The sequence below is a fragment of the Apodemus sylvaticus genome, chromosome 3, assembly GCF_947179515.1.
Source record: "Apodemus sylvaticus chromosome 3, mApoSyl1.1, whole genome shotgun sequence".
Classification (NCBI taxonomy): Eukaryota; Metazoa; Chordata; class Mammalia; order Rodentia; family Muridae; genus Apodemus; species Apodemus sylvaticus.
The window spans coordinates 30981101-30993986 of NC_067474.1; positions in this window are offsets into that span (position 1 = coordinate 30981101).

Consider the following 12886-nt stretch of genomic DNA (forward strand, 5'->3'; position numbering starts at 1 on the left):
CTTTGAGTTTTCTTAGTTGTTTCTACTTCTGATTTTAGATCCTGGATGGTTTTGCTTAGCTCCTTCACTTGCTTGTTTGTGTTTTCCTGTAATTCTTTAAGAGATTTTTGTGTTTCCTCTTTCGTGACCTCAGCCTGGTGACCAAAGTTCTCCTGTATTTCTTTAAGTGATTTTTGCATTTCCTCCTTATTGTCTTTTGTATTCTCCTGATTTTCTTTCAATGATTTTTGTGTTTCCCTTGCAAGGGCTTCTAACTTTTGATCCATTTTCTCCTGACTTTCTTTAAATATGTCCTTCATGTGTTCCTGTACCAGCATGATGACTAGTGATTTTATATCCAAATTTTGTTTTTCTGGTGTGATGGGGTATCCAGGACATGCTCTTAAACGACAATTGGGTTCAGAAGCTGCCATATTGCCTTGATTTCTGGTAGTGATATTCCTGCATTTGCCTTTTGCCATCTAGTTCTCACTGGTGTTAGTTGGTCTTGTTGTCAATGCTGGACTCACCAGTGCAAGCTGCCCCTTCCCAGCTGGCCTCTGGGGCACAGCTGACCTCCTGCACTGCCTGGAGATAGGGTGCTGTGGCCCAGGCTGTTCAGATCCCAAAGCAGAGACCTGAAGGCTCCCACCCAGGGCCTGCTGGACTCACCAGAGCACACTGACTCCTCCCAGCTGGCCTCCTGGATGCCCTTCTGGCCTCTTCCAAGGCCTGGAGATGTGGTGTTGTAGCCCAGCCTGTTCTGGATCCCGAATCAGAGATCTGAAGGCTCCTGTCAGTGGCCTCAGGACTGGAACCTAAGCTTTGTGGGGCCAGACCCACTGGAGAACACTGTGTCCTCCCAGCCTGCCTCAGGGTGCACAGCAGGCCTCTTGCACTTCCTGGAGACCGAGTGCCTTGACCCAGGCTGTTCAGATCCCAAAGAAGACACCTGAAGGCTCCAGCCTGGGGCCTGCTGGATTCACCAGAGCACACTGACACCTCCCAGCCATCCTCCCAGGTGCCCCTCTGGCCTCTTGCAGGGCCTGGAGATGTGGTATTGTAGCCTAGGCTCTTCTGGATCCTAAAGTGCCAGTAACATTTCTTATGTCATAAAAATATGGTAAGTGTAGCTTTCCAAATCATACTGATTTTAAAAATTCTTTGGAATATTTTATTAATAACTCACTGATCAGCATTCATTGTTTCATTTAAATTTTTTTGACATTGTGATGAATTACCTATCATGATCTGTCCTTTAATACAAATGAGATACCTATTAAATACAGAAATTAGTTGATTTTTTTTTCCAAGACAGGGATTCTGTAGCTCTGGATGTACTGGAACTCACTCTGTAGACAAGGCTGGCCTTGAAATCAGAGATCTGCCAGCTCCTGCCTTATGAGTGCTGTGAATAAAGATTTGTACCATGTCTCCCACATATATAAGACATCTTAATGCATTGCTTCTAGCTTTATTTTAGCCCCATTATGCTTTCTTGTCTGATTTGGTTTTTTCCTTTCTGTCTTATCATCCTTATTCACTTTATTTGTATTGTCTGAGATAACTTAAATCTACTTCTGCAAATAGAGGAATTTTTCTCATTGGCAAATGTAGCCAGATAAACTCTCAGGTGGCAAGGAAAGTAGAAACCAATATTCAGTTCCTCACAGATATTCTAGAAACCATCCATTGAAGCCTAGCTGTTTCAAAATAAAAATATTCACTCAGAAGGCAGGTGATCCCAATCGTATGCGAACTCCTTAGTTCCTGCCTCTTAATGAATTGCTATCTAAATCCAAAAGTTCCAAAGGATAAAAAATATTAAATTTCTCTTATTTGGAAATAGTCTACCTGATATTAAATAAAATGCTGTAAAAAGGTATGTTTAGATGAACAGGTAAAGCATTTAATATTACCATAGACCCTGTTATCAATTGTTTGGTAATAAATTGCTTAAAAGGATAGAATGAAAAACTAATTCTTAGGCATTGCTTCTGTGGTGCTTTTAAAGGAAAATAATGGATCATGAGATTCTAATTTATAGAACATAAATGATCTATTTCCACATACAGATGAATAGCCAAACACACACACACACACACACACACACACACACACAGCAGGAGAAGTGCTACAAATCAAAGTTTCATGGTAACAATCTTAGGCTCATAATAATAAACTTTAGAATGAGTTAATTACATTAAAAATTATTGATTTTTTCATAAAAACAAATATCATTTAGGCAAATTTATAGCTTAATAAGTGTTTAAAATTTTAATTAAACAGACTAAATTCCTCTAGAGTGTTATAGATGATATAACTGTTTTTAAGTGATGTATTTATTAGGAGTCAGCAATTTAATTAAAGATTATCAACCCTGAAATACTTGTATAATAAGATCTCAAAACTTTAATTCATTCATTCAAAGACATTAATAGGGACCAGAGGGATGATGCAGTGGTTAAGTATTGCTCCTAAGGAGTGTCAGTTACAAGTCCTCATATCAAGCAGTTTATAACTGACTCTAAATTCAGTTCCAAGAAATCTGATGACGCTTCTCGACTCCACAAGTACCTGGATACAAATGATGTATATTTATGAAGAGCCAATATGCACATATATAAAATATAAAATAAAAATACATAATAATACATAAAATATTAGTAAAAACTGAGTTCAATGCTTGATCAGACCACAGAAAATCTTACATTTGTAGTGTGAGCCAAAAAGACTCACATGATATATTCTGTATATACTAAATTCTAATTATTTTTCAAATTCACCAAAACATACAGATGCATATATCTAGGTATATTAATAATCAAAATAAATTAGTTGGGGGAAAGACCAAAGACTGACACATCTGGGGACCCATCCCATATACAGTCACCAAACCAAAACACTATTGTGGATGCCAAGAAATGCACGCTGACAAGAGCTGGATATAGCTATCTTCTCAGAGGGTTTTCCAGAGCCTAAAAAATACAGAGGCAGATTCTGGCAGTCAACCATTGGACTGAGCATGGGGTCCCCAATGGAGGAGTTAGAGAATGGGCTGAAGGAGCTGAAGGGGTTGGCAAACCCATAGGAAGAACAATAATATTAACCAGCCAGATCCCTTAGAGATCTCAAGGAGTACACATGGAGGGATCCATGGCTCCAGCTGCCTATGTGGCAGAGAATGGCCTTGTTGGGCATCAGTGGGAGGAGAGGCTCTTGGTACTGTGAAGTCTCGATGCCCCAGTGTAGGGAAATTTAAGGGCAGGATAACTGCATTGGGTGGGTGGGTTGGGGAACACCCTCATAGAAGCAGGGGGAGGGGAAATAGGATAGGGGTTTTGGGAGGAAGAGTGGAAAAGGGGTTAACATTTGAAGCATAAATAAAAAAAATATCCAATAATAAAAAAAGAAAAATATGAGCTTTCAGATTCAGATCATACACAAATCTTGGGTATTATACCTACTACAAAATCTTTACATTGTAAAATTACAGAAGAATGAAGCTGGAAAATATGCTATTTTGTCAGGAAATTTTTTTCTGTATAAAATAATTCCATATTTTCTTATTCTTTAGTATTCTGATTCTTCTCCACTTCCCCTAGCAGTAATTACAGTAATGTGCATCATAGTGCTTCCATGTAAGAGATTTCATATAACCCCCACCTGAAAAAAAATAGCAGAAGACTGTAGAACATCATCCAAATGCAGAATGAAAATTATTTGAATGACATACCTAGTATATCATTGAACAATGAAAGTAAAGGTATTTTCAGTTATGCAAAGACTATTACCATGAGTAATTTATGAGGCATATTTATAACTATGATAGAGTACAATAATTTTAAAACAACATAAAAGGAAGATTTGGATAATTAGCATTTATAACTCCTAAACGTTGATCATTTCTATGTGGGAATGCTCTGCTCTTCTTGCTATTTATGTATATGCATCATACATTGTTTTGGATATAGTTACCATACTGTGCTGTAGAGTGCCAGAACTGATTCCTTTCTCGCTGTATTTTGATTCCTATTATTGAACCTTTTCACATCTTTACTCCTCTATCCTCCCCTTCCAAGTGTTTGCTGAACTCAGCTATGAGATCTTTTGCATTTTTGTCCTCAAATTAGTAAGGCAAAGAAATTTGTCCTTCAGTGTGTGGCTTATTTCACTTAGCATGGTTTTGCCAGGCTCATCCCACTTAGACCTAAAGAAAAAAATCTCATATTTTTTCCTAGGCTGCAGTGTTACTGGCAGAATTCTAAGTCTGTGTCAAAGACAAATCTTCTGAAGCAATGTGTTGTATGTGTAAAACATCAAACATTGCACAATCATGCTGTTATTCATTAATAATGTTTTAGGAGAAATAGTCTTTAATTTCCATAATTAATGTATTCTCTAAATTTGATTGAAAAGTTTCTAATACTTATCTGATAATACATGTACTACATATATAGAAATACTTAATATTTTAATTACTTTAAATATATTTAGGATTTCTATTACCTGTGTTTAGTATGTTGTTTTAAATACATATGAGAAAATACTCAGTTCCTGAAGATATGACTTATTCTAGAAGACTGTTCTGTGGGATGCCTATATCTCAGCTTAGGCATAAACCCATCAGCAAGCTCCAGATATTCTTCAACAGAGAAATGAATACAGAAAATATGGTACATTTACACAATGGAATATTACTCAGCTATTAAAAACAATGAATTCATAAAAGTTTTAGGCAAATGGATGAAACTAGAAAATATTCTGCATGAGGTAACCAAATCACAAAACAACATATATGGTATGCACTCACTGATAAGAGGATATTAGCCCAGAAGCTTGGAAGACCCAAGATACAATTCACATATCAAATGTTGCCCAAGAAGTAGGAAGAACAAAGTATGGATCCTCTGGTCCTTCTTAGAAAAGGGAAGAAAATACCCACAGGAGGAGATACAGAGACAAACTGTGGAGCAGAGACTGAGGCAAAGACCATCCAGAGACTGCCCCACCTAGAGACCCATCCCATATACAGCTACAAAAACCAGACACTATTGTGGATGCCAATAAGTGCTTGTTAGCAGACAGTAATTACCATATCCACAACTGAATAATGTGCAAAGAAAGTGAGAAGTTTTGAAATACTTATTCTTAAATGTTTTTATGCAGAAGATGAGGCAGAATGATCATAAACTCCAAATGTATTGGATGACTTCAAAGAAACAGTATCTAGCCACAACTAGACTGATAAATATATGAATTCATAGACACAGTGACAGTACACATATGCAAGCCTGATACTCAGGAGTAGTTGGCAAACTCAAAATATACTCCATTGTATGTATTGGGGATGGGTGGGAGCTTTTTGCTTCATTTTGCTTTGTTTCAGTATTTTTCTTTTACTTTCTGATAGACTTTGCAGAGCTGGTAAATAAGCTTCTCAATTTGTAAAGGTCTTTCCCCTGTGCCCCCATTCTTAGAAACTAGCCAATAGCTTGTGCAAAAGTTGTGAGCTAGAATTATAGTTTGTGTCTAATTAAAGGAGAAAGTCTTTGAGTTAAAAATGAAGTATTCCACCAAGTGGAAATTTGGCATCACTCTCACTCTCACAGTGGGCGGTGTCAACAGTGTAAAGGGGTTAGGATCTGAGGCCTGCCAGTAAAACATTTGGTTATAGCCATGTAAATTATGTAGAGATAGAAAGAAAAGAAGATATTTAGAGTAATATTATCAACTTTCTGTTTATAGTCCATATTCCCTTCTATATGACAAACAACACAAAGATCCATAGACAAATCAATATTTCATAAAGTTTCTTCTATTAAAAGAGCCAAAACCAAATAGGATAAAAAGAAATGCAAGATACCTGTACCCCCATGCTTCAGAGAAGCAAAATATTAACCTGCATGCAAGGGTGTGAAGGCATAGATATTGTCTCAGAACTTGAACACCATAGAAAATAATACTTCTTCATTGCTTGTTTAGAATATTCTGTTGGTGTTTCTTAATTATATTTGACCAGTAGTAGAATATAGGAAAAATATTTAAAAGTTCCAAGAATTGTGTGAAATTAAAAATACAAAAATACCAGAATCTCTTGGATATAGTGAAAATTTTCAAATATAGTTTTCAATTATAGGTAGAATATATACATTAAAACAGAGAAATAGAAAGGAAAATATAGATTATCTTCAATATTATATAAAATTATTAACCCTAAACAAGCCAGATTAATTGACATCCCCATGTTCAAAAGGTAGTGGCAAGTTTAGTAGTGCAAGGTCATTCACACATAATTTAGAAACAGCATTAGATACATAAATACATTTCTCACAAAATGAAAAGAAACAAAACAGCAGCAACAACAAAATGTTGCAAGTCTTGCAAGTTAAACTAGGTTGTAATTACACATCAATTCAATCAAATTCTCACCCTAAAGAAATCCAGGACAATCTGGTAAGGGTGGGACATACCAGTAATATGTTTACTGGGAGATATAAAGAAGATGATCAGGAATTCAAGGCTGGTTGTAGTTATACAGTGATTTTGAAGTCAGGCTGAGACTTTTCTTCAAATAGCAAGGAAAAATTAACAAGGAGAGGAATATATATATATATATATATATATATATATATATATATATATATAGGTAAAAACTCGTGAACATGGAACACATACACATTGCTGGTAAGAAACCAAAATAGTCTAATCATAATAGAAATTTGTATGAGGGTATTTGCAGAATCTAAACATAAAACTGTTGAGGAAGATCTATCTTGTGTATAGAGTAAAAGGACTTCAGTTCTGTACTCAGAGATACTTACATATCCCTGTACAACACAAAACTATACCTTGTACCCACAGAAGCCCAAAAAGGAATCCACTGGAATTGGAATTACAGACACCTTTGGCACACCATTGGGTTGATGGACACTGAAATGGGATAGTCTGCAAAAATATCTGATGCTCATAAATGCTGGGCCATCTCTCCAGGCCATAATAATTATATTTTCAATGAAGCCTTCCTGTAGAGGGTATGAGGTCCTTTTGCTCACAGATAAGGCCTAGGGAAACCAGGAGTGTTTAACATGCAGGCTTATCTCTTCACAAAACCGATATGTGCTGTTTTCCTGTCCGAAGCTTTGGAATTGATATAGCTAATAATCTGATGATCTATGCTATCATAGGGCTGACCACATCTCAATCTCCTAGAATACTGTGGTTATCCAAGACTCTTCCTCCCTAAACTTTTAATGTGAACATCATTTCACAGTTAACAGAACTTATCTTTATAGGAGATCTTACTAGTACTTTCAGTTAGCCTAGGTGACCCCATGCTCTCAACAGGATCAGAGCACTTCTAGATTTTACAAACATTTATGTTTGCTTACATCAGTTATTCTCTTTGTACCCTTATTGTGAGCATTGTTTCTCAGTCAATAGAACCTGACTTTATGGAAGAGGTCATATGTCCATTATGAAGACTTCTAATACATTCAAATAATGAGAATACTAACAAATAGTTCAGGAATCAATCCAACTAATAATACTGTTATAAACTAAAATATCCAGAAAAATACTAAACAGGAGGTTGATAGACTTCTTTAATCATTTGATAGATGCCAAAAAAAAAACAAAAAAAAACAAAACAAAACAAAAAAAAAAAAACGAAATAAATCATATTGAAGCTGTCGCGTCCAGCCTTGCCAGCAAGGAAAGACGCAACACCAGGGAGTTTACTTCCTCCTAGGCAGTTTATTTTGGGAACCTTGAACAAAGCTTATTTTACTTATTTTTCTTATTGGCGGCCCCGAGCCCTCTCCCTGCTGCCCTTATATAGCCTTACAGCCTTGCCTGCAGAAGATAGATAGTGCGCCACTTCCTAATAGGTGAACTAAGTGAATTCTTCATTAGCATGTAAGTGTGATAACAAATACAGCTCACTGCACATACACTAAAGTTGATTTACCACCAGGGAGCTGCATCTGGCCAGAGCGCCATCTTGTAATGGAGATGAACAAAAAGTGGCTTACTACAGAAAGCAATTATATTTTGTAAAAATCTATCAATAATGACATTCATGTGCTTATATACTCAATAATATATCAAAATTTTAATCATTTAACATAGAACTATAAAAAATATGCACGTCAATATAGAAGCTCAAAGGACCTTCCATAGCTAACATAATTCCAAATAATAAATGAAAGGCTGTAGGTACTTTGATACCCAAAGTCAAACAATTCTACTGACATAAATAGTAAAAATAGCAAAAATAAATTGGTTCTACCATCAAATCAGACAAGACCAAGGAACTGAAAATTCACTTTTAAAAATGTACATAACCACAGGAATATGATATTAAAAATGCTGTCAAAGGCATATATGGACTGAAAAACAGCAGAGATATAGAAGGGAGTATTACACAGAGGGAGAGAAAGAAAGGAGAAGTAAGTAGTACTAGGAAATGCTGGAAGAAAGTATAAAATATGAGGATATTGTATATATGCATACATTTAAATAGAATTATACATTGTAAGGCAATAATGTTTACCCTATGACACATAGATTGCCTAAATATACACCAGTGGTAGGCAAGAGAGACATACTTTTGAGTAGTTATACGGGGTTTCTAAGAGGCTCCATAAACAGTTTAGGTTATTGCTTACCTTGTCTCCAAGAACATAAACATAAGCCCCTACTGCTTAAGATGCCATACACTTCAGACATGGACCTATAAAACGTCACTTCATCCTGGCATAAACTCTCCTACCCAAGTGAGGGCTCCCATAGTATCTAAAAGTGCTATGATATTGCCTCAGGAGAAAATTAAGAGTCTTACTCAGCTGGTAAGCCTGAAAACCACAAGCACAACAGCTCAGCAAAATATGCAAATGGCTGAGTAGTGTTGCTGCAGTTCACTTGGGAGTAACTACCAGATATCTAATTAAATTCAAGAGCCCCTCGATATAAGGACACTTGTGTCTAGTATTGTAAGCTTTGTCAACTATACATGGTTGAAGAGATCATAGACGATAAAAAAGAATCTAATAATGCTATTTTCCTAAATCAATACAGCTTTAATTTTATTCTAAACATTTATCTTTATTTCTATAGATATGTGTAGTTTTCATCCTTCAGTAAAGAAGCTTCTTTTATTAGCAGACAGAGATCCACAATTAGTCAAATTATAGAAAAAAAATGCCATGTAATACCAAGTTTTGTTTGGTACGTCTACACTACCAACCATATACCTAAGAATCAGGGAAAATTATAGGTGGAGAAAAGAAATATAAAATGATCACTCACTTTAGGTTACTGTCTTCTTTACATGACAGGGAAACAGCAACTAAGAAATATCAACAACGTAAATTGAAGCACAACACTTGCAAAGACAAAACCAATCAACATATTTACAACGGGGGAATTTCAAAAGGACCCACCTCTAGATGAAGAGCTACAAGCAGTGAATGTCATCTCAGAGTTGAGAAATCTTTCTCTCTAGCGATAAGTCATCTGAAGTCTACTAATAGATGTAATAATATTAAGTATACAAGAAGAAGTAATGAAGCTTAGAGGAAGTGTAAAGGGGGAGTGTAAAGAGAAAGGTAAGAAAATGGTAGAAATTCAGGATACTTCTACATTAGATTCTCGAAAAAAATAAAAAATTATAAAGTGATACTGAAAAAAAATGGATCATCTTGCATGTATAACGGTAACTGTTTCTTACTCATCAAAATATGAGCAAAGAAACATTACATGCCTTGGTTCAAGACCTGAAAGCTTTCAAATAGTAGAAAAGATAGCTGGAGAGACAATTCTTTTTTTTAAATATTTTTATTTTCTATATTCTTTGTTTACATTCCAAGTGATTTCCCCTTTCTCAGATCCCCCCTCCCCATATGGCCCATAAATCTTCTCTCCATCCATTTTCCAATGACCTCCCTCCTGTCTTTATATTCCCCTCCAATGCTAGATCAATCCTTTCGAGGATCAGGACATTCTCCATACTTCTTCATGGGAGTCATTTGTTATACGATTTGTGCCTTGGGTATTCAGGACTTCTGGGCTAATTAATATCCACTTATCAGAGTCTTTTGTGACTGGGTTACCTCACTTAGGATGATATTTTCCAGATCAAACCATTTGCCTAAAAATTTTGTGAATTCATTGTTTCTAATTGCTGAGTAGTATTCCATTGTGTAAATATACCACATTTTCTGTATCCATTCCTCCTTTGAGGGGCATCTGGGTTCTTTCCAGCTTCTGGCTATTATAAATAAGGCTGCTATGAACATGATGGAGCATGTGTCTTTATTGCATGTCGGAGAATCCTTTGGGTATATGCCCAGGAGAGGTATAGTAGGGTCCTCTGGAAGTGTCATTCCCAGTTTTCTGAGGAACCGCCAGACTGATTTGCACAGTGGTTGTACCATCTTACAGCCCCACCAGCAGTGGAGGAGTGTTCCTCTTTCTCCACATCCTCGCCAACACCTGCTGTCTCCTGAGTTTTTGACCTTAGCCATTCTGACTGGTGTAAGGTGAAATCTCAGGGTTGTTTTAATTTGCATTTTCCTAATGACTAATGATGTTGAGCACTTCTTAAGGTGCCTCTCCACCATCCGAATTTCTTCAGGTGAAAATTCTTTGTTTAGATCTGTACCCCATTTTTAATAGGGTTATTTGGTTCCCTGGGGTCTAAAGTTGGCATAGACTATACATCTATACAAAGAAATTAGTAGTTCAGAAGATGAGCGTAAAAACTGAAAAGAAGTGATCCCAAACTAAAAAGCTTCTGTACAGCGAGTAGAGAATAGATTGAAAATACAGTTGTCAGAATGTGAATATATCTTGCCATACATTCATTATAGAGTATTAATATTCAAATATATAAATTAATAAAATCTTAAATCCCATGAGGAATCACATTAATAAATGATAAAAATGAACCAAATAGGTAATTCTAATAGCAAAGGTAAAATAATCAATGAATGCATTCTTAAAATGCTCAAAATCATTATGCATTTAACAATCTAAAATTTCAACTACTCAGTCGAATAACTTTTATCCAAAAGACAAATGAAAATAAATGTTAGCACTACAGATAACAAAGGGTTGAGATTCTTGTATGCCATTGGTGGGAATAAAATGCTGCCACCATGGCAGAAATCAGTAGAAAGATTCTTTAAAAAAATTTAAAAATGTGTGTACTATGTAACACAAATACAGAACTAATGGTTATATTTTAGGAGAAATGAAAATCAGCATACAACATAAACTTATGTCCATATTTACTGTAACAGTGTTCATAATATATAAGAAAGGAAAGAAATTAGCTTTGCTTCCCATCAAAGAAGAGTAAATAAAGAATATGTGGTGGTATATAGACACACAATACAGTTTTATTTTACTACTTGGAAAAATGACATTTTGTTAACAAGAAAATAGAGGGAATACCATTTCATCTGAGAAATGATTCATGAAACTCTAAGAATGATTCCATTTTGGGTTTTATTATACGAAATCTAGAAAAAGGATATGAAAATGTACTGGGGGAATTTTCTAAAAAAGACTGTTGTCATCATGTAAAACTACAACGGGAAGTACCTTGTGGATTACTGAAATTCATTCCAAAACTAACTGGTTCAAGAGGGTTATTGGATTCTCAGCTAAATATTAATACACCCTGAGCTGTTTGTATGCAATTCTTCCAGAATTACACATAATTTCTAAGGCCTTCAAATATCTAGAATATGGAACCTTGGCAGAGACACTTGAAAGAGGAACTCATCTATGTAGCTATAGAGAAGACGTCTCCATGATAGATAAACATATTCCATTGAGCCTGCTCTGAAAACACCAGGCTCCTGTCAATAACCTCTCTCATCTCTGCTGTATAAATAAGTACAATGAACTCATTTGCAGTCTAGGGTAACTGTGGTGGAATAATAATTTAGTTAATCATCATAACCATGGAGGGAAGGGGTAAATATTATTCACATCTTCAGTAGAGAAAGACTTTTAAAGAAATAGGCCTACAAAGAGTTTCTAAAATAAGCCTCAGGAATCACTAACTATAAAGAAACAACTAAGCAAAATATGTTGTTACACATTTGTTATCCTAGAATTGAGGCAGAAAGATCTTAATTTAAAAACCAACATGGAACTCACAGTCAAATCTTATCTCAAAAATAATTGAATGGAAGAAGACTGTTATGTTTGATTATGTCAAAATATAAATGTTCAATTTAATAATTAGTCACTGCAAGAATTTATTTGTACAACTTTACATGAGATTAGTTGAATGTTTTGCAATTGTACTTAAGGTCTTTTATGACATCCTCTGATATTTTAAAAGGGTGATTTTTCTGGCATTTGTATTGTTTCAGAAAAGTCTAGTCTTTAAGGCCATCTGGATAAACAGGACTTCAGAGTGTATTTGTGTGGGTCATTTCAAGGACATCACAGATTCTCAGGATCAGAGTGTCTTAGTTCACATCTTTCTGAAAAGATAAATATATTACCTCAAAAGAGTGTGCATAGACTTATTTCAGACCATTGTCCCAGATAGTGTGTTGAATTTTAAACTAAAGCATATATTGTAACATCTTACCTTACATTTTCATTTATTAGGATGTAGAGGGACCTATGTATTTTTATATGTCTATAGGTATCTGTATGTATATAGTACAGGTCACATGAAATGCCCATTAGTTGTACAGTTTATATTACAGAATGAGATTAAAGTGCATAATACTTAAGTTCTGGTGGAGACACTTAGTTGTAGACCATGGTTACATTAACTGACCCTTAATTTCTCCTTTTAGTGGTTTGTCTATCAGAGGTAGGCATTTGAGATAAGTATTAAAGTATGTATTACTTAATTCATGTTGAGTAAAAGAGTCCC